General features: G+C 41.0%; 1 protein-coding gene across 37 annotated transcripts in view; it reads left to right on the plus strand.

Annotated features, from left to right (window-relative positions):
* The window catches only part of RHBDD1 (rhomboid domain containing 1), a 184445-nt gene that overhangs the window by 1487 nt on the left and 159283 nt on the right, over nucleotides 1–23675 (plus strand). For 34 of the 37 annotated variants that reach the window (XR_014080679.1, XR_014080681.1, XR_014080677.1 and 31 more), the window contains exon 2: nucleotides 338–505. The gene's annotated coding sequence lies outside the window, so the exon portion shown is untranslated. Of the gene's footprint in view, nucleotides 1–337; nucleotides 506–14768; nucleotides 14820–23675 lie in introns of those variants that run through there. The other 3 variants (XR_014080682.1, XM_081584698.1, XM_081584693.1) reach the window with 1 other exon arrangement.

A 23675-nucleotide genomic window follows, 5' to 3' on the forward strand; every position in this document is an offset into this window, starting at 1 on the left:
GGCCTTTTGGTCTTTCCCATGTAATTGTACCTTCTTTTGGCCCAGAATTTGGTAAAAAAGCTAGAGTGGATAACTGACCATAGACCAGCTTCAGTTGAGAAGTATTATAGAGCAGTGACTTGGAAACAAGAGGCAAGACTGAAGATGTTTCTCTCCTTATCTTTTTTTCCCATGTGTCATATAGCTCCACGATATTAGCAGAGAAGGCCTCATCCTATCCACTTATCTCTGTTTTCTGGAAGCATCACAGGAATTAAGTTAGATATGTCCTCCATCCACTGTTTTGACCAAACGTCAGTTGCAGTGTTTGCTTACAACTTTTTCCTTCCCTTTTCAGAGCGTCAGTGTTGGGGGTATATAGAGAAATATTCAGGACTTGAAGCAGCTACCCTGAAGCCTAGACTCACTGTGATGTTGAGAAGAGTGCCACACCGTGGCTGAGAGAACACGTCATTTTGACTAGTCCTCTGCTCCTGAGTCCGCACTGTGGTTCCTGGGTATTGTGGTGAGTTATCAGATAAACAGGAGTCGGTGTAGATTTCAGCTCCTATAAGTAGTTTTGTTAATGTTGCTACTAAGTTAACACTGTCCCTCCATGAAGCATTCACTTTTCACAAAGGCCCATTTTTCTTGTTCTCTGTGTCTGAGAGGCAGATCTCTGTGGTTGGGGTCAGGCAGACCCTGCTTTGAACCCCGCCTCAGTTACATACTGATCATGTCAAGTAGACAAGTTAATAGCGTCGCAGTATTCATTTCCTCTCCTACAGAGTAGGAGTCATGGTGTGGGCTACCTTAGGACATTGAATAAAATAAAATCAAGTGCAAAACACGTCTGTTACGCTGAGAGGCTCAGTTAACTGGTAAACATTGGACAAGGGAGAAAAGGTAGTTATCGCCTCAAATCTAGCTTGACCTCATTCATTGCCTCATAATATTTTTATAAATGAGGTGATTCTGTTAATTACCTAACTACACTGCTTTTTTCTTTTTTAAAGCAAAATGCTGAGGAGTCAAAGGTTTCACATTATTATGTATGAGAGAAAGCAAACACTTGGAGAAAGTTAAAACTCTAAACGCAGTGGAAGAACACCATTTTCAGGTCTATCACTGTAACAGAGCAACTTTCCTGAATTTTTTGTGTGTTTACTGAAAGGACAAGGTCAGGATCTGGGGTTAATATTTAAGTATCTTCAGTTAACAGGGATAGCTAGAGGAAGGGGCACTTGTCACAGGAGATGAGACTTCACTGAAGACATGCACCAAAGAATAAGAAAATGCTGTCAGCTCTGAAATCATTATTTTTCAATATGGGTGCTTAATGATAGCAAAGTGAAAAGTTTTGTGTTCCATTTTTTAAAGTACCAAAACTCTTGTATTTCTGTGTATATTACGTATGAATATGTGAGCATGGAAGGCGTCATTACTAAGTCTTAGTTTTGTTTACTTGGCAATGTATGATAATGTGGGAGTGGGGACAGATATTCTACACATTATACATGTATTTGTAAAAATTCTTTTAAAAGCCATTAAAGAGATAGAAGCGCCTTAAAAAGATCACCTTTTGTGCTGCAGTTCCAGTCAGTCCTCTAAACAGGGGACCTCAGATTTTAGTAGCAGGGGAAACTGTTTAGCAGCATCTTGTAAAGCTCAGGAGCTGAGAGGCTTTGAGAGAGTTTGGAGGGCTTATCCTGAACCTCCTGCAGTGACCCTTCATGGAGGCTGAGTCAGAAGGTGTGAAACCCCTTATTCTTGGTGTGGAGATCCTCAGGAGATGAGCTGTACTGTACCCAAGAAGTCTGGGCGCTGAGAATTCCTGAGTGGGATTCACAAACATGTTCTAAAAACAACTTCCAGGGTTTTCAGCAGTGTCAAACATGCCATACATATGCTTCTCTTGCAGAGAAATGAGTGGCTATTAGAAAAGAAAAATCCAACCTTCAATGTGATTTATACAAAAATAGGAATCTGGGCACATTTTTTGAGAAATCATCTGAGGTTTTTTTTTTTTAATCACTCTAAGCTTGTGACATCTGTTAGCACAGTTTAAACTATTTAATATTTTAACTGGCTGTTGTTTAGCATTATAAGTGACTCAAGGAAAGAGAAACAAGGAGTCAGTGGAAATATATTACTTGTGTTTACTGTCCTTTGGTTTTCTGTTGTATGAAAACAGCTGGTTTGCATTTATATGGTAAAAGGTTTTTCTTAAAGAGTTAATTTCCAGTTAAGAGTGAGCTTTCATAAGAAAAATAATCTCAAATGCTACATATTTGTTAGATTGTTATTAATAGCAGTAGTAGTATTATCACATTGTCCTTTTTCACACATTGAGGAGGGTTTCCTGGTGACAGCTGGGGTGTGGGGGAGGGGGAGTCACTTTCAGTCAACCAGCTGCTCTGTGCAACATCATGATGGTGATATTTCAAAGCCGGTGGATAATTTTGGCTGTATTCAGAAGAGAAAATGTATCAAATTTCTGGGAAGCAATAGATAGTGTACAAGAGCCCTTGGGGATCTAGCTGGTAGCCAGCTAACAATGTGTGCATTCAGGTTTACATGTTGGTGTTATTTGCCACCTCCTCTTTTGGACATTGTTACATGGGTATCATAATTATAAAGCAATAAGTCTAGTTCCACGGGGGGCAGAAGGCTCATTACTTTATGGAGAGGAAGGGGAAATGGAAAACAAACTTTGGGGATGTGCTATGTGCTTTTACATGACAGGCTATTGCATTTCTTCTTCCTGATGACGCCAGAAAGTAAGTGGAATTTTCATCAGCCATGGATAAAGAAACTGAAGCTCAGAGGGATTGATTATGTGATTTGCCCAAAGCCACGTACTAGTAAGCGTCTAGATTTGACCCCAAATCTGGCTTTAGCCCCAGGAATGTTGTTACTACACCAATGGCTGTGTCTCGATGGTGTTCAGTTGCTTATGCATTTTTTAAATCCAAAGTCACAATATCAGGATAGTTATGAATGAAATTTAGATACAGATGACAATGACTTCAGTTTTATATAAGTAATATACAAGGGTGTGTGTGTTTCCCTTGAGCAAAGTCTCTTGGGCAACACTGTGAAAGAAATTTTGCTAACTTTTTTTATGTTACAAATACCAGACATTTGCAGTGATGTATATTGTAATGAATCAGTTGTGATGCTGAGTTTGAACAGATGTAGGAATAAACTTGTGCCTGCTGCCCAGGTAGTAGAAATTCTTCACGCCAGAGTCTTCAGGTCTTTCTCTTTCCAAGCAATGTTCATTTTGTATTAATAAGGGACCTTTTTGCTTTCTAAACGATCACCCTGTAGCTGTTACATCCACCAAATGATGACTTAAAATTTCATCCATTTCTTTTTGTGGAATGGCTCACTGCTTTGACTCTGAGTGTCCTGGTCATTTCATCTCCCTCCGCGTTGCCCACAGGATAATACTTGCTCCAGTACTTCCTTTCTCTCTTTCCTCCCACACCTCATAAAGTGTTAGTTGCTCAGTCGTATGTCTGACCCTTTGCGACTCCGTGGATTGGAAATTGTAGCCTGCCAGGCTCCTCTGTCCATGTGGTTTCCCAGGTAGGAATACTGGAGTGGGTACACTCTTCGCCAGGGGATCTTCCTGTTTAAACCAGGGATTAAACTGGGGTCTCCTGCATTGCAGGCAGACTCTTTATGGAGCCATAGAAAAGTCCACATCCCATACTGAATTTTAAAACTTACCTTTGCTATTTTCCAAATACTTAAAGCATCTTTATTTGCAGACCTGTTACAGTTCTTTATCACACGGTAATGTTGCCGTTTGTCTGTCTGCTTCTCTCTCAAGACTATGGTTGTCTCTAAGGGGAATGCTTGTTTTTTAGTAGATGCTCAGATGTTTCTTAAATGATGGAATATAGATGAAAATATATTGACTTACATGCTTAGTGCTTTTATTGCTGTAGTTTTGCATTCATTGGTTTTCTTCTCTGGGTTCACGATTAGAGAAATGTGGATATTTAGATCTGTTAATGAAGTGCATTATGGTGGAAAGGAGGGTTAAACCTTTCCACAGAAAGCATGCAGGATACCTCTGTGTTCCTTCCTGAAGGCTGTGAAATTGAAGTCTCTTACCCCCTTTTTCCTTTTTTCCTCTCTCTCTCCTCTTCCTCCTCTCCTTCCTCCCTCCCTTCCTCCCACGAATCTGAATAATCCATTTTCCTAAAGTTCTAGCCAGAAGTTTCTGTCAACTGATAATGTTTTATTAGGTGTATAGACTAGTCTTACTTTCAATGCAGAACAAAGGGAGTACATCACTTCAGTAATTAGAAGTTTTCCTGAAAAACAATCTTGTATAAGTAGAAGACACATTTAAGACAATCAGTTCTTCTTTTGAAATAACATTCTTCATTTAGTGTCCAAATTTATGCACCAAGTGTATGGCATTGAGAGGGCTTTGCCTTGTGTATGCAGAAGCTGCTCTTGTGTTCACCTCCTCAGCTCTGTGCACACCTGTTTCTTCGGGAGTAGCTTGTTTGTGGCTGACCTTTGGGATGCTGCTTATATACCCTCCAAGTTGTGGTTGTCCTGTCAGCCAGAGTGTTGCATGGACTCAATAAAAAATGAGAATTGGTGATGCTTGAAAGATACTAGGATCTGCTGCTCATCCTTGGCAAATGCCCTAATATCTGGGTAGGGTTCTTCCAACTGTGGAAACAGAAGTCAACTAAGTTACCTGATAACTTGTTCATGAAAGTTGCTCAGTTGTGTCCGACTCTTAGTGACGCCATGGACTATACAGTCCATGGAATTCTCCAGGCCAGAATACTGGAGAGGGTAGCCATTCTCTTCTCCAGGGGATCTTTCCAACCCCTGGGTTGAACCCAGGTCTCCCACATTGCAGGCAGATTCTTTACCAGCTGAGCCACAAGGGAAGCCCAACTTATTCAAGAAAGGAGATTTAATGGAAATATATGAATAAGCTCAGAAAATCAACAGAAAAGCCAAAACCACAGGACAGCAGCCAGGTGAGCTCTCGAGGCTTAAGTAGAGTTGGGTAGATGTGGAAAATTCTTTAATGTTCTGAATATCAGATCCAGAAGCTGTTAGTATCTCTGCACAAGTTTTAGATTCCAGGAAGAGAGCTATTATTCCAGTTTTGGTCAGCATCACCCTCGAATCCATATAGGAAACGCACCCTTGATTTGTGGTCCTTCCAGGACCACATCCAATGGGAGTGAGAGCCATCTCTCACTTGTTACTGAAAGAACGAAATTGATGCTGGCCAGGCAGCAAAGCAAAACAAAAAAATCCAGGCTGTTCCCCCCACCTTGTAATTAGCTGATGTCCTGTGTGCTTGAGGAACATGAATATCTCTGATGTCTGGCGTGCCATTCCCCTCTTGACTTGTTCCTGTGCTAGGAGGATTTCAGTTCCATAAATAATTTACTAACAGTTCTTACATACGTTAGTTTAAATGGAGTTATGGCTCTCACCTTTTCATTGATTTTAGGTAAACAAAGAAATCTGATGTGGAGTGAGCGTGAGTGTAGAATTCCTTAAATCCTCTTGAAGGGAGTGACGGTGGACTGCTGGCATTGCTGCTCCCTGAGTGCCTCCTGGTTGAAGGACCCACGTCTGAAGGGCTGTCAGTCGGAGAACTTTAATGAGCCCTCATTACACTAAAACCTGTAGTCTGTGAGAGAAGGAACCGGCTTATGATTGATACTGGAAATCATAAGTGATGATGGATCAGAATTGGAGTTGGCACTAATTCACCTCACAATGGAGCACAAGTCAAGATTATATACAAAATCCAGTATTTCATTTTTCATGTGTAAAGATCATCTAATCAAGAGTATAACACTCTAAAAAGGGGGGAAAAATTAAACTTTTGCCATCTGACTTTTTTTTCCTAATCCTAAAATGGAGGCTCATTAAATTCTCAAATGTAATGATTAAAGATCATCTTGAGAAAAACTGTGGTTTGAGATTTTATTGTTAAATTTTTTTTTTTTCTGTTTTGTTGTGCCTTCCACATACTCCATCATGGTGTTATACTCCATCATGTTGTTTTTTAAAAAAGTGTATAATTGTATCACACAATACAGTTTAAAAATGGAGGATCATAGGTAGCCCAGAAAAAGGCTGTTTGGTTACTAAGTTTTAAAATCAAGCTTTTTAGAATTTTTAATCTTAAACGTTATTTTATGTGTTTATATGCATTAAAAACCATATCACTTTCCAATTTATGATTTTATGTATATCATCTCATTTGAGCTTCACAGTCCCAAATGTGGGCTACAGCATTTCCTTGTACTGGTGAGAAACCAGCAGTTAGTAGCTTTCCTATAAAGTCACATGGCTGGCATATTTTGGAGCTATTACTAAAGACCATGCCCTTAACTACTGTCCTGTACTGCATATGTTAATATTACTAGTCCTGTATGCCATTTTGACAAAAAGCACCATGATATTTCCTTAGCCAGAGTCTTGTCTGTTTACCCCCTATTGGCTGACAACTTCTTTGTCTTCGGAAACTGTTTGAACGTGTTGTGCTATCCATCATCTTGTGCGTCTGTTTGCTGTGGATGTGGCAGCAGCTCCTGTATTGCAGCAGTGTGCCCTGTGAAGACTTGTCCTTTATGTCTTAGAGCAGCCTGACAGCCTCTCATGTTGAATTCAGCAAGGTTGCTTTTCGTCTAACAAAGCTGAGTGTTGGCTTTCTAGGTGAAAAATAATTAAATGCTTTTAAAGATGTATTCGGTTAACAGGAAGCAGATCTGTGTAAATTAATTATAGCCCTAATGATGTCATAGCCTTGTCTTTTGTTATTAACCAGATAATTGACCAGAAGTTTGGAAGCTTATTGTCACTGACAGCGGTTTGACCTTGTATGCTGTGTAGTAGTGAAACATGCACAGTGCATGTAAATGCAGTTGGTTCATTGAGCTGCATGTGTTGTCAGAACATCTGATCTTGGGTTCTTACTTTCACGCTTCCTTTACTTCTTTGCTGAAATTGTTGCCCTCGAATATTGTGCTAATATCTCTTACTAAAAGCATCTGGCCAAACACAGATGTTTTGTGTCATTGAATAATTGTAATCGGACGTGAAATCTTGACACTCCTAGGACATACAGTCAAGTAAACAAATGCCGAAATTAAACGAGCCTTGGTTTTAAATTCCATGTGAAGGAAGGTGAAACACCTTTTGGTAGAGAAGACTTAAGGGGGAAAAATGGGCATATTTGGTAGGTTGAAAGAGAATTTATCCCCTCTTATTCTAATTTGTCCAAGAAAGTTCAGAGTATACGGTGTTTAAATATTTGAGTGATGAGAGCCTCTAACCTGAGTAGTTTGAGTTACAGAGTGAAATGATAGAAATAAAACACAGAGTGGGTGTGGGATAACGTGGGCTAAAGAACAGCATCTCCTGAATACAGACTGTCCTCCTTCCCACACACTTTAGACTCGAGGAATAGTCAGCTCTGCCAAAAGTGACAGAGGCATTCCCCAAACCACCAGACTGTACGAAATCATGCAGTAAAAACCAGAGAGCTTATGGCGCAAAAGGTGCTAGGAGCAAAACGCTCAAAAACTTTATCAGTGGTACCTTTAAAAAAAAAAGATAGGAACCTAATGGTAGCATGGTTTTATACTCCTTAAATGATAAATACAGAAGTACATAAGAAATATGGCACTTTACCTTTCCAAAGTTCTAAACTTTGCCATCAGAAGTGGTTGTCAGAAAGACTGAAGCTTGTGAATTACTGTCAAGTGGTGGAGGAAGGATCATCTGGATGGGTGAGTCGTAGCTGGAGACGTGGAGGTGCATAACTCATTAAATACGCAGTGAACTTTAGGCTGCTGGTGGGTGTTCAAAGTGTGCAAATGTGTACATTTTATGAATTTCTGTACAACTTGCTTTAGCAGAGTGCAGTTTCCTGCATTCACCTAGGACTTCTTGCTGGTGAAACTGCGCACATCCAATGCAGACTTTGTATTCAAATTGTTCTCTGATATATCAATATTAGTTGCATTTGAACAAATCTGCTTGTTACAAAACACACATTATAGCAGAACTGAGCAGCCTAATGCATTTAAACTTCGCTGAGCTTCTTTTGGGCTTCTGTGGTGGCGCAGTGGTGAAGAATCTGCCTGCCAGTGCAGATGTGGGTTCAGTCCCTTTGTCAGGAAGATCCCTTGGAGTAAGAAATAACCGACTCCAGTATTCTTGCCTGGGAAATCCCATGGACAGAGGAGCCTGAGGGGCTACAATCCACGGGGTCACAGAGAGTCAGACATGGCTGAGCAGGCACGCACAAGCACTTTTCACCTATTTCCTGTCTCTGTGCTAACAGCTTCCCTGGTGGCTAAGACAGTAAAGAATTTGCCTGCACTGAGGGAGACCTGGGTTTGATCCCTGGGTTGGGAAGATCCCCTGGAGAAGGGAATGGCTACCCACTGCAGTATTCTTGCCTGGAGAATTCCATGGACAGAAGAGCCTGGCAAGCTACAGCCCATGGGGTTGCAAGCAGTTGGACACAGCTAAGTGACTAACACATATGCTAACAGCACAAATACTTTTCCTCCTTTTATCTGCTTTTTTAAAGTCTGATACAGGTGAGGAATCCTCCCAAAGGTATTCTCTGAATTGAATTGACAACACTTGTTTATATTGGCACAAATTTGTACATTTGCCCATTTCCAGAAAGTGTCAGTTTTAGAAATGACTTAAGACAGAACTTGGTAGTGAAGGGGGAAAAAAGCAACCAAATGACTGAGTAGCTCTCAGCAGAAGAGAGCACAGGCACTTCTTAGGTGAAATTAAGCCTTTTCTAGCTCTGGTAGGATTTTGCACAGAGAAGAAGTCTGAATAGTGTTTTATGACAATGTGAAGATGATTCCTCCGCAGCAGTCCCTCGGGTGAGTGAGACCTATGTCAGGGCCTCAAATAATATGAAGGTGCATTTCTGGAGAAGTCCTTCAAAGGCAAAGTGATGTGATCCAACCAGGCAGCATTTGGAGATTTGGCAAAGAAATTTGCCCTAGAAACTCAAAGCCCTTTTCCTTTGCCTTGTCATTTCTCTAAAAATGTATTGTTCTTTTGTTAAGATTCTGTATAAGCCCAAGTTCTAGCCATCTGTTGAGTTACTAATCACTGGGTACTTTCTTAAGTATCATGATCACCCTGAATAAAATAAGAGCAAGGATAGGGTGAAGGTTACCCTTTCCTCCCAAAGAGGCTGCTGTATAGAAATTTTTACACTTCGTGAGTGCTACCTAAATATATGTTGACTGTGAAAAGAAGATACCCCTTCCAGGGTGAAACACAGGGCTAAGAGTTGGAAAAGTGTCGCTTAAAAGGTTGTTGTTGTTCAGTCACTAAATCTGACTCTATGACTTCATGAACTGCAACATGCTAGGCTTCGCTATCTCCTGGAGTTTGCTCAAGCCCACATCCATTGAGTCAGTGATACTATCTTATCCTCTGCTGCCCTCCTCTCTTGCCTTCAGTCTTTCCGAGCATCAGGGTCTTTTCCAATGAGTCAGCTCTTCGCTTCAGGTGGCCAAAGTATTGGAGCTTCAGCTTAGCATCAGTCCTTCCAATGAATATTCAGGGTTGATTTCCTTTAGTATTGACTGGTTTGATCTCCTTGCTGTCCACGTAAAAGGTAGAAAAGATGTTTGCCTCTCTGTGGCTTAGATTAAGCCTTACTTTGCAGGATTGAGTCTGAGAGTGAAAGAATGCTGGGCAGGGCACCCTTCACATCCCCCTGCTTCATGCCCGTCTTTCCAGAGTCCTTGCCAGGTCAAGCCCTGGTCCTGGTGGGAGAAAAGTCAGTGAAGGAGCAGGGGCTTTTGTTCCTCAGCTTCTCTGTGTGTATAGAGTATATTCCAAAATGAGAAAAGTGACATTTGGATTACTGTTACTGTTTTGTTTCTTGATTTTAGCAACAGATTTTCTTGTTGTTTTTTAAGCTTTGACAATGATAATTACCAAAAGAAGTTGGGTATTTGAACATTACTTTGTACCTCAAGTTACTTTGTGTCAAGAAACAGTTACATTTGGTGGAGTAAAAGCTCTATGTTCTGAAATTTTCTACATTTGAAATACTTCAAAGTGCATATATATTTTGATGTGTGATGAAAGTTACCAACTGTACTTTCTTAGCAAAGACAAGTCTTTATGCTCAAATAATGTCCTTCCTAATTCTTTTGGTGGTTGAAGTGTCTTTTCTCTTGTCAAAAGACAGTAGGAGTGACTTCCTATTTCAGCTCTGACATGTAAAGAGCTTACAGGTCATTACCCCAATTTTCACAAGAAGAAGAACCCTGAACAAACTGAAAATCAGTGACTTTTTCTTAGATCTGTCAGAGAATTGAGGTCACAGGGCAAACTGTCACCTCCAAATCTGGAGCTAAAGGCTCATTTTGAGAATTGCAGCCAAGCTTGTGCACACAGTGGAAGTACCTTTGTTGCTGTTGTTCAGTTACCCAGTCGTGTCCAACTCTCTGCAACCCCATAGACTGCAGCACGCCAGGTCCCCCTGTCCCTCTCCATCTCCTGAAGTTGGCCCAAGTTCATGTTCATTGCATGAGTGATGCCATCCAGCCATCTCGTCCTCTGATGCCCACTTCTCCTCATCTGCAATGCAGGAGACCCGAGTTCGATCCCTGGTTTGGGAAGACCCCCTGGAAATGGGAATGACTACCCATTCCAGTATTCTTGCCTGGAGAATTCATGTAGTACAGCTTTTAGTGGGCTTCCCTGGTGGCTCAGGTGGTGGCAGTACCATACCTAGTGATGAGTAGCTCAAGAGTTGGTTAGAACTTGGGCTTATACAGCATCCTAGCAAAAGAACAGTACGTTTCTTTGAGAAGTGACAAGGCAAAGGAAAAGGGTTTTGAGTTTCTAGGGCAGCAAATGGTATGGAGGCAAAAGGGTCAGGGAACTAATGGAAGATTAGGGCTAGTTGATGAAATTTGCCGTGCAGATTTTTTTGGAGCCAATTTTAAGGTTGTCTCTGGTTAACTTTTGTCCTGCCTGGTAGAGGGGGAGTGGTATGCATATTTATGTCCTGCTTTTAAGCAGACTGGGGAAGCAGAGAGCTTTAGTTGTATCTGCTTGTTCTTAATTATATTCAGCTCAAGATAATTCTTATGCCAAGTGGCCTATTTGGGGGTGCACCTCTCCTGCCCTACAGCTTACCTAGAACCATGGCCACTGAGCAGTAGTAGCTCACTGAAACGCTTATATGGTGGTTCTGACAACCTGCTAGAGTACAAGAAGAGGCCATCTTAAGAGCTAAAAACTCACAACTTTCATGCGGACAGACCTGATTCACAACTTCCTTTTAAGAACCAGGACTCTGGAGCCAGATTATCTTGATTAAAATCCCCACTCATCTGTAAAAGGAAATAATACCTGCCGCACAAAGTTTAGAGGATTGAATGGGATATGCAGGATGACAAAACTAAGACAACTTAGTGATGAGTTTGATGTCCTTTGTTCATAGAGTTGGGGGGCAGGGTGCCTCCCAAGCAGTGGAGCCTTATTCCTGGGGAATTTGGGGCCAGAGCGAGTTTTACAAGAGCTTCCCAGGTGTCATAATGGTAAAGAACCTGCCTGCCAATGCAGGGGACGCAGGAGATATGGGTTCGATCTCTGGGTCAGGAAGATCCCCTGGAGTAGGAAATGGCAACCACTCCAGTATCGTTGCCTGGAAAATTCCATGGTCAGAGGAGACTGGCAGGCTACAGTCTATGGAGTCACAAAGCTTTGGACATGACTGAACACACACACATGCACACATGTGAGTTTTACAGAATGTTAGAAGAGGCAAGGAAGAAACGGCGTGGTTGGCTAGGGGGTAGGGGGTGGTCTCCTTTTGAGGCCAGCAGGACCTGTTTTTTCAAAAGAGTAAGGTGACCTGACTGAAGCTGATCTGAAGGATTGTGCTTGGTGTTAGGTTTCCTGGGCAGCAAGCCTGTTCCCATAAAAGCAGGCTGACTTGGGTTTAGATTTGTGGCATGAGCCAGACCTTTGGAACAGCCTTCATTTTGTGGGTCCTGATCTACGAATTAACTTTGTCAGGTTATAGTGCATGTGTAAAGCTTGAGAACAGCGCTGCCAAGGATGAACTCATACTATGTAAGAGTGTAACTTTAGTCAAAGTTTTGACTTGTGTGTTTGACCCGTGTTGAGGAAAACTTAAACTCAGTAACAAATGAGAATCTCTGTTTAAGTCATTAGAACACGAGCTGAGATTGACTGTGTTTACTGTGTGCTTGACATCATGCTAAGCACTTGGTGTTTTAGGTCACTGAATCCTTGGAAGAATTCTAGGATCAGGTTTGTTGTTGTTCAGTCGCCCAGTTGTGTCCAACTCTTCGCAACCCTATGGACCACAACATGCCAGGCCTCCCTATTCCTCACCATCTCCCGAAGTCTGCCCAAGTTCATGTCCATTGCATCAGTAGTACCATTCAGCCATCTCATCCTCAGACACCCTCTTTTCCTCCTGCCTTCAATCTTCCCAGCATCAAGATCTTGTCTAATGAGTCAGCTCTTCGCATCAGGTGACCAAAATACTGAAGCTTCAGCCTCAGCATCAGTCCTTCCAATGAATATTTAGGATTAATTTCCTTTAAGGTCGACTGGTTTGATCTCCCTGCTGTCCAAGAGACTTGGACAGAATCAGGTTTAGCTATTATTGTTATTATTCTATTTTCATAGCAGGAAACGGGGGCGTAGGTTAAGTGACTTGCACAACTTCACACAGCTCTTAAGGCTAAAGCCAGTCACTGGGACCAGTTTAGACTCCAGAATATGTGCTCTCAAGCCCTGAGGTATCCTGAAAACACAGTGTGGTAGAGATGATAAAAAGCTTCTGGTGACATCCTGTTGGCACAGGTGGATTGTAGACGTGGAAGGCATTGTGGGAGATTTCGTGAATACTCAGATGGCTGAGGAATCTGACATTAAGAATGCAATGCAGGAGAGGTGCTCTGAAGGTTGGGGCAGAATTGAACGGGTTGGGAGGAGTGGCAGGGAGTGTGTCTCGCATCAGGTCATGATGCTCGCATCCCTGTGCTCTTGGTGTCCTCTGACTGACTTCCAGCCTCCAGTACCTGCGGTTCTTTACCCGAGTGTTTTCTGTGGCCCCTGACACCCACCTTTCCTGCTCTGACAAGCCACCAGTGACAGAGAGTTAAGGCAGAGTCCTAGCCCTTGGCATTAACACTGAAGCGTATCTGTACTAGCTCTCAGAGTTCCCGGTGAGATAAAGCCTGGCACCCACAGTGATAGCTCACTTGACAATGAATCCATTTCAGTGGGTCTCATTATTGCCACGAGCAATACCTACCTTAAACTGGGTGGCCCTCCCTTAGCTCTTTGGTGAGATCTTATTTTTCATAAAAGCAAACCCTTGGCTAAATGGAAATATTTATAAACTTTCACCCTTTTCTCACTTATTACTACCTAAAATAGTTCTCATTGAATTTTATGCCATATAAGGAGAGAGAGAACTAAAAATGAAACATTGTTTAGTCTTTTTTTTTTTAGAACCTACAAGAATTCTCTTAAACTTGAGTTTACCACCAAGAAGCAGTTATATGAAAGCAGAGTAGCTGACATCTTGTTTCAGGGTTTCTGTTGACTTAAAAAAAGATGGACTGTGCATCAGAAGTTTGAGCTGTTTCCTGGTCTGCCTCTAGATCACAACCTAAAATTCCAAAAGATTTTTATTTAACCCCATATAGTCATTCCAGAAATTTCTTACGTGCTGTGGAAGTGTGCTGCTGACAAGTGCTCTGTCGTGTCTGACCCTTTGCAACCCATGGACTGTGGCCCTTCAGGCTCCTCTGTCCATGGGATTTCCCAGGCAAGAATACTGCGGTGGGTTGCCATTTCCTTCGCCAGGGATTGAACCCAGGTCTCCTGCGTCTCCTGCATTGGCAGATGGATTCTTTGCCGCCAGCACCACCTGGGAAACCCATGGAAATGTGGACATTTACTTTTTGAGTGAGGAACAGGCAGGACCATGGAGGTCTCTCAAAAGCGTTGACAGTAGCAGCAAGGGTTGCATTTGTGAGAGGCAGAAGGTTGAAGGGCTTGCCAGATAAATAAGCACTGTCTGGTGCAGTGAGCTGATTTTGAGTTCTAACAGTCTGGTTTAAGAGCATTGTCATCTTGGTGTCTTTAAATGAGAAAGAAATGGAATTTCTCTCTCTGAAGCTTTCTCACCAAAACTGCTGAAACGATTTCCATTAAATTGGGCAGTTATGTTCTGAATACTCAGACTTAAAAGCTATGGGATGTATGTAAAATTCACTTTGGTGACCTCTGGTGGTGAGAGAGCCCCATAGGACTACCCGTCTGTGGAGATGGCCATAATTATTTAGCACCTTGGACAGAGGAATTTAACATCCCCAGAAAGTCTCAAGGGCAGAAGCTTCATTGAGCTCCTTCTCATCTGGACAGCTCTACAGAGCAGGCTTCAGAATGACTAGCAAGACTAGTAAAGTGACTTTTTTTTTTTTTTTTGGCCAGTACTGGGTAGACCAGCTGGTAGATAACATGGAACTAACTTTGTTTTCCCCAGATTGTGAGAATTAAGTGAAGCAAGTATACTTAACTATTTTGTAGACTATAAATAGCTGCATAAATATTAGTTATTATTGAGAACAGTATACCAATATTATAGGACTGAAGTATAGGCTAAAATGCTTGAAGTTGATCTGATGTTTATTTTATATCAGCTAATACAAAGTCCTTACTATGTTTCAGGCCTTGTCCTATGTGTTTTACATATACTTACTCATCAACTACTCTATGAGGTAGGTTCTAGTATTCTTTAATATCTGTTTTATACGGGCTTCCCTGATAACTCAGTGGTAGGGAATCCATGTGCCAATACAGGAGACATGGGTTCGATCCCTGGATTGAGAAAATCCCTTGGAGAAGGAAATGGCAACTCACTCCAACATTCTTGCCTGGGAAATCCCATGGACAGAGCCTGGCAGGCTACAGTCCATGGGGTCACAAGGAGTTGGACACAACTTAACAACGAGTTCATACAAATGACAACAAGGTCATACAATTCCGAACAGTTGAGCCAGAATTTGAACCCAAGCCATGAAGCTTCAGAGTCTACTCTGTTAACTATGATACTATTCCTTCTTATTACAGTGATGATGTAGAGAAAGCGGATCTAGGTAAAAAAACATGATGGATTGGGGGCAGGGAATAACATGATGACATTGGATTTTAAGCAAATCGAGTCAGGCATAACTTAAGGTAAGATTAGGGGAGGAGCATCAAGTAATAAGGGTCTGACCTTTGGTTGGGTCTGTCACCACATAACATATGACCTTATTAATGGCTGCTTACTTGTCTGGAAGATTCTTTAACTTCTATGTCATTTTAGTGGTCTTAAATCCTAACTCCCCAGAGGTCATCTATTTTGCCTTCCACGTGGACAGCATTGATATTAGTACTTAAAACGGCCTTGTAAAAGACAGTTGGACCTAGTTCCAGTAAGGTATAGGAAATTTTGTATTTGTTTTCACTTGGAGAGATGGTATATGAGGGGGAGAAGGAAAGAGGAGCTCTCGTGTTAAAAACTAGGTCTTGTGTGTTTAAGCTAGGTCTGGTAGCTGAAAATCAGAAAGATGTAGCCTATTGGTATCTGAGAGAGTTTAATGGTTGTCTCAAGCTGGGTTAGAGTTTCTTACATAGTTGTGAAGATGAAGTGTACGAGGTTGGAGAACCATTGTGTGCATGGAGATGTCAGCAATCTTCAAAATGGGAAAGTGTTCTCAATCCCCAGTTTCTTCTGGCCCCGAGTCCAAGCTGTAGATATTTCCGTGAATAGACACTGGAGTGTAATTACTGAGTGTCACAGCATTCATGAAGACTAGATTCCCACTACCTTCTTCCTATAACTTGATTCCAGTTTTAATTGTCTATTCATGAAGTCGGTTTTCATTCGATTGTCCTCATTTCTTTGTATCTCTCTGTCTCTAATGTGAAATAAGAAAACAGAAGTCTGCTCCAGTTCCCTTTGATTTTTATCATTAACGTAGCTCATGAAGTCATGTAACAGAGTTTGATGGCCGGAAAAAGTCTGTTGTTTATGTCGTTAAATGTTGATGGTGCTCTGTCACGGCTTCCACACCGGACCCCCGGAGCCCCCCACTGACTCATCAGCTCAGGTAGATGATGCATTCTGGTCAGCTGAACACCGTGCAGTGGTGTGAAGCCAGACCATCTGCTATTACATTTAATGTTTTAAGTACTAAGTTTTAAAAGTATAATTCCTATGTTATTGAGGTAACTATGTATATTGTATTTAACAACTGTATCACATTTTAAGCTATCTAAGCTTTTGAAATGCATTTATATATTTGAAAAGGGGAACAAATTACTTCAAGTGTTTGGTTCATAAATTCTTGTTTTCCACTAAATGCAAATACATATTATACTGAAGCATTTTCTTATTTTCAAAAGTATCTTGAAAATCTGCACTTTGTAATTGGATTTTCTGGGAGCTCATACCTTTAGGAAAAATAAAATTATGCTAAGATGTATTACAGGAAGAACAACAGATTGTATTATTATTGTCCTGGACCAAAGCATTCTCATCTATTGGCCCTATAGTAACAGATGGTAAAAACAGTCTCTTATGTTTGGATTAGAAAAATCATGAATGAAAAGGCTGCTGAGAGTTATGGTGGCAATGAGAAGAAATGCTCCATTTTAGTTCATTCTTAGAGAAAAAAGACTACACTGGCAGTGAGAGAGAGAAAAAATGCATCTAATTGTTTTGTGAATTCATTTGGGCGGATATCCGAGTCAGTGTGGTATTTATGATGCTCTAATTTGTTGTTCAGCTCTTGTAATTTCAAAAGTGGAGGACGTTTTTATATTTAGCATATCCAATCTGCTATTTCCGTAGTTTTTTTTTGCTTTATTTGAATCAATAAATCATACTGACCCTCTGCATCTTTCAAAAAAAGATTTTACAGTGTGTAGAGCTGAATGTCTTGGCCCCAGCCTGGCCCCTGCTACTGAAGTACATTCTCGTTCACTTTTAACACATCACATCACATCACAGGGGAAGAGATGGATGGTAGTGCTAAAACTCTGGCCGTTTAACCAGGATGACTTTGTGGTTCCATCTTTTTTTCATCATCTTGCTTTTTTTTCTGAGGCGTTTGTTAAACTGTTCCTTGAAGGGGCTGTGGGAGGGAGGTTGAGGGAAGGGACATGTTCATCTGTATGGTTACATGTAGCAGTGAACATGCATATTTATATTTTAAGCAATAAAAATTTAAGCATTTGCTCAACATCATTAGTCACTAGAGAAATGCAAGTCGGTACTGCTTCACACCCACTTAGGTTGGCTGTAATAAATGAGATGAATTAAAAACAAGTGCTGTTGAGTATGTATGAGTATGGAAAAATTGGAACCCCGTACACTGATGGAGAAATATTGCCGGGAGAAATATCAATAACCTCAGATATGCAGATGGCACCACCCTGATGGCAGAAAGTGAAGAAGAACTAAAGGGCCTCTTGATGAATATGAAAGAGGAGAGTGAAAAAGTTGGCTTAAAGCTCAGCATTCAGAAAACTAAGATCATGACATCCGATCCCATCACTTCATGGCAAATAGATGGGGAAACTGGAAACAGTGTCAGACTTTATTTTTCTGGGCTCCAAAATCACTGCGGATGGTGACTGCAGCCATGAAATTAAAAGACACTTACTCCTTGGAAGGAAAGTTATGACCAACCTAGACAGCATATTAAAAAGCAGAGACATTACTTTGTCAACAAAGTTCCGTCTAGTCAAGGCTATGGTTTTTCCAGTGGTCACGTATGGATGTGAGAGTTGGACTATAAAGAAAGCTGAGCACCGAAGAATTGATGCTTTTGAACGGTGGTGTTGGAGAAGACTCTTGAGAGTCCCTTGGACTGCAAGGAGATCCAACCAGTCCATCCTAAAGGAGATCAGCCCTGGGTGTTCATTGGAAGGACTGATGTTGAAGCTGAAACTGCAATACTTTGGCCACCTGATGCAAAGAGCTGACTGATTTGAAAAGACCCTGATGCTGGGAAAGATTGAGGGCAGGAGGAGAAGGGGACGACAGAGGATGAGATGGTTGGGTAACATCACCAACTCAATGGACATGGGTTTGGGTGGCCTCCGGGAATTGGTGATGGACAGGGAGGCCTGACATGCTGCAGTTCATGGGGTCGCAAAGAGTTGGACATGACTGAGTGACTGAACTGAACACTGATGGAGGAAAGGAAAAATGGCCCCAAAATTTGGAAAACAGTCTGGTAGTTCCTCAAAAAGTTAAGCATAGAGTTACCGTACTAAATCACTTCAGTCGTGTCTGACTCTGTGAGACCCTGTGGACTGTTAGCCCACCAGAATCCTCTGTCCATGGGATTCTTCAGGCAGACAAGAATCCTGGAGTGAGTTGCCATACCCTCTTCCAGGGAGTCTTCCCAACCCAGGGATCGAACCCACGTCTCTTAAGTCTGCTGCATCGGCAGGCAGATTCTTTACCACTAGCGCCACCTGGGAAACCCCAGAGTTAACCCAGCAATTCACTTCCTAGGTATATGTCTAAGAGAACTGGAAAGATACGTTTCTACAAAGAAAAGGTACATGAATGTTCATAGCAGCAGTATTCTTTATAGCCAGAAAAGTGGGAGTAACCCAAGTGTCCATCATAAATGGATAAACAGTGTGGTTTATCTATGTAATAAAATATTGTTGGACCATGAAAAGGAACTCTTAAGTATTGATACTTCATGCAGTGTAGACAAACCTTGAAAATAGTGTGCTAAGTGAAAGAAGCCAGACACAAAAGGCCACATACTGTATGATTCTGTTTGTATGAAATGTTCAGAATAGGCAGATTCATTGAGGTGAAAAGTGGATTAGTGGTTGCCAGCTACTGGGTAGGTGGAGGGTTGAGGAGGTAAGTGGAGGGAGTTTCGTTTGGACGGAACAAAAATATTCTGGAATTAGATGGTGGTGGTGATTGTGACGCCTTGTGAATATACACAACCCACTGAGATGTGTAGTATAAGAGTAAAATTTATGGTGTGTGAATTATAGCTCAATTTAAAAAAATCAACGCTTAAGCATCTGGAAAGTCAGGCATTAGCAAAATATTCAACCTGAATGATAGCAGGCCTCTGATAAATACTTGCAAAGTGACTTGGACAAACATACGTTCTCTATGATTTTTTTTTTTAGAGGGTGTGCTTAAATACATATGGAACCTAAATGAAATTTTCCAAAGGCATGAAAATAATAATAATGACATATCATTAATCTACTTCAAATATGTATTGATAATCCTTTTATTGATTCTTAGAGAAAAATCTCACACAATTTTAAAAGATCTCAATGAATAATTTTAAGATCTGTTGTACTTTTAGTGACATAGAAGGCTGTTTTCAGAACAGTGTTCGATTACTCCTATTAAGACTGTAGTTGCTTTGTTTCTTGTGATAATTTTGTTACTATCAGATGCCAAATTGGGAATATAATTTATAACTGGTATATATGTTTGTAGTTTAACAGCCTGAGTTCTTGAACATTTAAACTGAAAATTGAGATACAGTGTCACCATGGTAAATGGTAATGATGAAATATTTCTTGCTTTTTTGTAAGTAGAATTGAAAATCACCGTACTTAGTTCTTTTCCCTTTTCGTAAAACTCCTTTCTCCCCGCCATGAGACACATTGGTTTTCCAAATTATAAATTCAGTTTCTTTTGTTTGTTCTAACCACTTAGTTTTTCTTATTACATACCTGTTTAATTTTTAATTTCTCATTAAAAGTAAATGTGGCTAATTTTCCTATCAATATTTTAAGAGGTCTTGCATTTCTCTTTGTCACAGCCTTGATGCAGCGCTGTCTGGTGTGTATTACTACATAATTAAAATGCCATTATTTTATCAAATAGTTCTGGCAAAGCAACTTATTAATATATTTTAAATGGAACAGCAGTTTATTCCTTTAAAGTTGAGGTAAATGTTACAAACACTGTTCAGGAACTGAAAGTATTAAGTGTAATAATATGCATAGTGCTATGAGCAAGGCTGCTGCAATTGTAGGAAAAATACTTAGGGATGAATGTATCATAGGTATTCAAACCTTGTCAGTCAGTCTCACTTATTGTACAACGTAGATATATTTAACATGCTAATTTTGATTCGTTGGACAAACACTAACAAGTCATATGAGTATATGAGTCACTATGCTAGGCCCTGGGTATTCAGTGGTAGCCAAAACAGATAACTCTGCCCTCAGCATTTATGCTGTGACCATGGAGTTCCTGGGGTAGGAGCACCTGAGTGGCTGGATCATAGCCGATAAGGCAGAGACCAGTGTGAGATGAGCCCAGAGGGGCAGGCAGGGCACTCGTTATCACAAGCATGTAGTTGTGGTCAAGAGTTTGGATTTCATCCAGCCTTTAACAATAAGCCTTTGAAGGCTTACCGCAGGGGATTCCAACTTAAGTTTTATAAAGATTACTTTGAGCAGTGGTGGAAAATGGTTGATGGGTATAAGAAGGAGAAGCAGAATTTGCTGTAATCCATGCAAGCTATGATGGTTTAGATTAATATAGTGGATCTAGGGGTAGAAAGAGGGAGATTGATAAAAAGCAGTTCGAAAGAATTAAAGTGTGGTGGATGGGATTTGGGGATGCAAAGGGGAAAGTATGTGTTGAGGATATCATCAGCATCTCCAACATGAATAGCTAGGTAGGCGGAGATTCTGTGTCCTGAGATCTGGAGCTTGGGGAGAGGGCCAGACTTGGAAGGGACCTTCCAATGTTCAGGTAGGGACATGTTGAGTGTGAGGGGAAGGAAGTGTTTATAAGGCAAGGGCAGGGTTGGAGCGAGGACCCAACCTGCTCTTCCTTGAGCTGGTATAACTGGTTATGGTCTGGGTACAGATTAGAATAAACAAGTCACTTTCAAAACCAAACACATTGCTCCAGTTTCCAGCTTATCAATCTTGCTTCTGTGCTCTCTCCCACAGCTTCAGTTCAGTTCAGTCTCTCAGTTGTGTCCGACTCTTCGTGACCCCATGGACTGCAGCACACCAGGCCTCCCTGTCCATCACCAACTCCCGGAGCTTACTCAAAGTCATGTCCATCGAGTCAGTGATGTCATCCAACCATCTCATCCTCTGTTGCCCCCTTCTCTTCCTGCCTTCAATCTTTCCCAGCATCAGGGTCTTTTCCAATGAGTCTGTTCTTCACATCAGGCGGCCAAAGTATTGTAGTTTCAGCTTCAGCATTAATCCTTCCAAATATTTAGGACTGATCTCCTTTAGGATGGACTGGTTAGATCTCCTTGCAGTCCAAGGAACTCTCAAGAGTCTTCTCCAACACCACAGTTCAAAAGCATCAATTCTTCTGCGCTCAGCTTTCTTTATAGTCCAACTGTCACATCCATACATGACTACTGGAAAAACCATAGCTTTAACTAGTCAGACCTTTGTAGACAAAGTAATGTCTCTACTTTTTAATATGCTGTCTAGGTTGATCATAGCTTTTCTTCCAAAGAGCAAGCATCTTTTAATTTCTTGGCTGCAGTCACCATCTGCAGTGATTTTGGAGCCCAAGAAAATAAAGCCTGTCACTCTTTCCATTGTTTCCCCATCTATTTGCCATGAAGTGATGGGACCGGATGCTATGATATTAGTTTTCTGTGAAAAAGCCAACTTTTTCACTCTCCTCTTTTACTTTCATCAAGAGGCTCTTTGGTTCTATTTCACTTTCTGCCGTAAGGGTGGTGTCATCTGCATATCTGAGGTTATTGATATTTCTTTCTGCAATCTTGATTCCAGCTTGTGCTTCATCCAGCCCACCATTTTGCATGATGTACTCGGCATATAAGTTAAATAAGCTTAGCTTAGCTCTGTAGAAATTTCTGTATATTGATGGACAGGACAATATTCATCTTATAGTAAATGTCACTTGTGATCTGTTGTCTTTGGTGTTCTTAGAACTGTGCCTTCCTGACCCACAAGGTCAAGTTACATATTTGATCTTCACATGAACTAGTTGGATTTTCTGTTACCTTGTTACAAGCAGGCTACACTCCTCACCTTGGATGTCTGACTTGGTGTAACTTATAAGAAAGGAAACTGGGCCACAGATCTGATATGAAACAATACTGATTGATCTTGGCTACTTAAAACTCCAAACTTTATGTTCTGTTGCCTCTGTGAAAGCAGAGCCTTACATATTATGCACTTCTCACATTGGTTTTGATTTTATCTGCCTTTGCACTAATAAGCATAGCATGTCGTTTTATTCATCATGTGATTTTTTTGCAGCCAGTATTTTTATTTCCTTCAACCAGTAGAAATGGGCCATTTAAGGACTGAGATTGAGAGTGTTTTGGTCTTTGCTGTGCTTCTGGTGTCTGGCACAGGGGCTGGCATGCATTCAGCACTTGTTATTTATTAAATAAATTAGTGATTGAAGGTGTGGCTGAATAGTCATCCTGTGAGACCAACAGATCGGGCAGATTATATTCGTCCTAGAAGGTTATGTCTCTGAAATCTGAGAAATAAAGGATGTAAAATATAAATTTGGGAACCATCCTGATAAAAAGAATTATAAAAACCATGAGAGTGGAATTCCATGAGTGTATGCAAAATAGAGTATAAGAATGGAGGGAAACTGAAAAGCATAGAAAGGGGGATTGGAAGGAGTCAGGAGACCTACAAGGGAGCCCAGCGGCCCAGGGGGGCAGGAGCAGTCATCAGTGGGGAGACAGAGCCAAGAGGTGAGAAGGGAGAAAACAAAAGGTGCCCTTTGGGTCTGAGCAGAAGTCAAGCGAGTGTAATGTGAGCCTGGATGCACGGCGTAAGAGAGGCTTGGGGAAGTGCTACTATCTTTTTGTTTGTATTCTTCATCTCTAGTAATTCCAGTTGAGAGGGAACTTTTTCTTACGCAAAGACATAATTACTTTTGGTTTTCTTCTGCGCATATGCCTGGTATCATAGGACACTGTACTAATACTGAAGGGTTTATTTTGTGATCTCTTTTAAGCCGGTTACTTAATGACCATGGCCATATTTTTCCATTACTCCCATTACAGGTAATGATGTTCAATATATATATATATATATGTGTGTGTGTATATATATATGTGTAACTATTTAGGGGAATTGCAAATGTGTCACAATAGTTGGAGATTTGAAAATCAACATGAATGTCAATGGGAAAAATATAGATTATTTCTCCAAAATTATCTGGCAAAAGTTGAAATTTTATTAAATTCTCTAGTTTATGAGATTGCTACAAAGCTATAATGATAAGCCCTGGCAATAAAGAAATTTGAGTGCTAATAATGGGGATACACATATGACACGCACATATATGTATAATTTTTTCTTTTGGGTGTGATGTTAATAAGAATCCATATGGGGGGTGGGTTGGGGAGTATATTTGAGTCTTATTAGAATGCTGTCATTTGTGCAAGCTTTTTCTCTTAAGTGAGATTACTTTATTGTAATGAAAAGTTGTTGTTTAGTTGCTCAGTCATGTCCAACTCTTTAGCGATCTCATGGACTGTAGCCCACCAGACTCCTCTGTCCATGGAATTCTCTAGGAAACAGTACTGTAGTGGGTTGCCATTTCC

Source organism: Giraffa tippelskirchi, chromosome 3 (genome assembly GCF_054371585.1).
Source record: "Giraffa tippelskirchi isolate mGirTip1 chromosome 3, T2T-mGirTip1v1.2.pri, whole genome shotgun sequence".
In the NCBI taxonomy this organism is placed as follows: Eukaryota; Metazoa; Chordata; class Mammalia; order Artiodactyla; family Giraffidae; genus Giraffa; species Giraffa tippelskirchi.